Source organism: Watersipora subatra, chromosome 11, assembly GCF_963576615.1.
Source record: "Watersipora subatra chromosome 11, tzWatSuba1.1, whole genome shotgun sequence".
NCBI classification, from domain to species: domain Eukaryota; kingdom Metazoa; phylum Bryozoa; class Gymnolaemata; order Cheilostomatida; family Watersiporidae; genus Watersipora; species Watersipora subatra.
This window is the reverse complement of record NC_088718.1, coordinates 43,118,123-43,122,038: the sequence shown is the minus strand read 5'-3', so window position 1 is coordinate 43,122,038 and position 3,916 is coordinate 43,118,123.

Genomic DNA, 3,916 nt, shown 5'->3' with positions numbered 1-3,916 from the left:
CTGTTATTGACATTGTGATATGATGAATTATACTAAACTACCTGTACTGTAGTTTCAACTGACCAGCTATCCTGATGCTATCAGTTGATGTTTCAAGGGGTATACTTATATGAAAAATAATTGGAAGGTTCTACTTCATATTTAGTATCTTTTTGCTCTGTTAGGTCAGAGCTGAGAGACAATGGTATCCGTGGCGTTGATCAAAGGCTTCTTGAAGAACTAGTGCGGGACAACGTAGACAGGAAGTTGATTACAGAAGAAATTGAGAATTTATCAGAACAATATGATCTCAGAGCTGTCAAGTAAATCTATGAATCACTCTATGCATGGAGAGCTGTATATTTTTTAATCTGCTGATTGAGAGAGATTTACTAAACATAGAGTTAAAGATGAGCTTTCAAAACTTTAGTAGATTTTAATAGAAAGTATGAGTATTTTTATTATCTCCAAGAGATTGTTTTTGATATTTGAGATGATCCGACTTCCAGCATTTTTCAAAATTAAAATCGAGAAAACTTGATCACGGGCTAAATGCTCCGACTCAAGCCAAAGTGCGAATAGGGCATCTACAGTAGCACTTCGGCAGATACCGACAGGACAGAGACACGTAATGCTGCCACTTGAATGCAAAATCTGATGTCACTAACGAACGAGACAGGTGGCTGAGCAAGCATTTTTTTCCAGCATTTTAACCGTAAATAAGTTTTTACTACTTTAGTCTTGAAACATCCTGGCAGTCAAAGCACTTCAAACATCAAAAAATACTATAAAGTAATAGAAAAATATTGATACTTGCGGATAAAATTTACTCAAATTTTGAGAAAGTTCATCTTTAAATATGAAATAGAAAATTATATAATTTAAGCTGTTTTCAAGATTTGTAAAAAGTAAAACACTAAATTTACATTTACAATTAAGCCCCTTGGTTTAAACATGAAAATGCTGATATGCGATGCATATGTAAACATTTTTTATTGCATCCTAATAGTAAATACGTCATAACATAGATTGGTTTAATTTCTCATTACTTCGAGTAACCTACTGCAGAGCAGGTTTAAATTTGACTGCTGCTTGCTGCCAGTAAAAATTTATTTTATTAGTTACCGAATGCAGCAACTGCTACCACTATAAAGCTAAATTTTTACTATAATAAGTACTACAATAAGACATTTCTAAACCAACTAGCTAATAAAATATACCGGTATATTGTCTTTTTCAGTCAACAAGAATTACTTGAAAATCATTGAATAAAAAGGCTATTGTAGCTATTATACAAACCATGCTAGTAGGGTTACTATTGCATGTTATATCTCTGCCTGAGTGAGACAAGATTTTTTTGACTATCAATATATTTCAGGAGCGGACAAATCAGAATGTTTTTTCATTGAGCAGTGAGTTTATGTTACCAGAGATGTTTAACTTTATAAAGAATCGATTTTCGGAACCTTAGAAGGCCACAAAAACTCTCGTTTGTATTATTTTCATTATTTCATTTTTTTTAAATTATTATTTTTGTATTATTAATATTAATATCAAAATTTCACTTTTTTATTCTATTTTTAAATGTAAATGACATGTTTATATTTTCGTCAAGCAATGTCTAAGAGCTAGTTCACATTATATCGCCGTGTCTCAGCGTAGTTGCCACAATAATTCGGTGATCATTGATGATAACGATGTTCACACTATCACAAACCTATTCCGTTTGCATCAGGAAATACTTAGTAACGTAGTGTTCCCACTATTCTTTTTTAATTTTCGCGAAGAAACCTCTTTGTTATCGTGTGCTGGTATCAAAAACTAGTCCCGCAACAACTACCATTAATTGATATAAATAAATCACGTCACGTGAGAATGCGAATTACCATCGCCGAAATAGTTCCCATTTGAAAGGCTGTCGTCGATGCTTGTCGAATTATTTGGAAAGTTTGACAGCTGTAATCTTTAACGACGTGTCCGCTGTGCTTTGTCAATGCCATCGGTTTACGTTTCACATAATCGACAATGAACGCCGGAAGGAAGATGATGACTAATGGCGATATAGTGTGAACCGGCCTTTAGAAGAATCGCTATCATATGCGTTTGCAAAGATTTATACTTGGCACAGCGTCAGTATAAAGATGAGTTTACATCAAGGTGAAAAATTGGAATTGCCTCCACATTGACAAAGTCTGTTTGATATAAAACAAAAACCAATTTAAAAACAGCTTTTTCCCTGTTGCCAAAATGAGGTCATTAAAATGCTGCATATTATTATGCCTTTTCACTTTGATGCCAATCAGTCATTGATCAGTCATATATCGCAATGTTGATGAAACCGAAAATACAAGCAGATCGATATCGATGCTGTATTTCATTGACTTAAAAAAGTGACCCATTTTGTATAATAAAAGTTTGAGTTAGAGTTTAGTATAGTCTTTTTAAAAAATGTGTTTCAAACTGTAAATAGACTAGAAACCATTCCAACTGCAACACTCTCAGTGGAAACACAACTCCGACAAATCATCTTGACGCAAACTCACGTTAAGTTCAACTGTATGCTGTTTGTTTACAGATCTGTTGCAAAATATGTTAGAGCTGAAGCGTAGGCTAGTTTATTAATATTTTGGTGATTCCACTTGTTTGATTAGTTTGTTACACAAAACTGCTTCCGAAGCCTACAAATCTTCACCATTGATTATCTCGTAATGTTTACTGTTTGCTATGTATATTAGCACTGACAGCTCTTTGTAGCTGGAGGCAAAGAATGATTCATTTCTTACACACTCAGCTAGTCGGTGGAGTTTTGCTCTTTCTAGTTCTATTAGACGTCATCCTGGTCTTGGCAAATGTCTTAATCGAACTGGAAGTCATGCAAGGCGAGTCTGAATACTTAATTTAGTGGCTGGTTAACGCTTGACCTTCTGCAGCCTGCTATGAGTGACCTGTCAGCGAAATGCTTTTTTTCTTCATGTGTCCAATTGCTATTACTATATAGTGGCCCTGATGAGGAGTAAATCCTGGTTCACACTGTATCGCCATATTTTGGGGTTGTCTTTTCAGCAATTAATTGTTAACAATTTGTGCTTTAAACTGATGACATCTCTGAGGCAATACGAACATGATCGAAAAAATTACAGCTGTCAAACTTTCCTGATAATTTTGGTGCATCTGTGAGAGTTTGTGTAATGTGCGCCACTGAGGGTTGATGATTGGCTGTCATGAGACGCTTAGTCTATATTTCCCTCCATAATACTTGCTGCGGGACTAGTATTTTATTATTTTACTCACCGCAATGTGTAGCGAGCACACTATGTCGCGGACTATTCCTCAAAGTAACCGTTGACGGGTTTGTGATAGTGTGAACAATGTTTTCTTTAACAAACAATGACCGTTGTATTGTGGGATGTTCTGTTGACATACTGTCATACATGGGGAACCAGACTAAAGTCAAAAACATTTTCACCGAAATGTCAAAGCTTATTTTATTTCAGCTAAACCACCTTTGTTAGTGGAAACCCTGGTTAATATTTTAATTGATGAGATCAAAGTTGTCGGATTTGAAAACAGTTGTTGAGCTTACCAACGATATACAGCCCCCACTGGGAGGCTGTATATCATTGAGCTTTGAATTGAATCCATTATAAAATCTTAGCGAGAACCTTATTAGACACTTGTCCACATATAAAGCTTTACTTAAAAATGATGTCTTCTTGTCTTTACTTACTGTACATTTTGTGTTGAGAGGTTTCATTATTCACTTTAGAAAATTTAGCCAAATTCTGACTAGCCTGACTAATATTCAGTTAAACGACTCTAAATCAGTCAGTTGTTAACCTTGTTGGTCGTACTGAACCACCTCAGCTTCATATGCTCTTTCAACAAATCCTTCTTTATTGAAAAATATAATACGTTTTTTTTTTCTCCTATTCGAGAC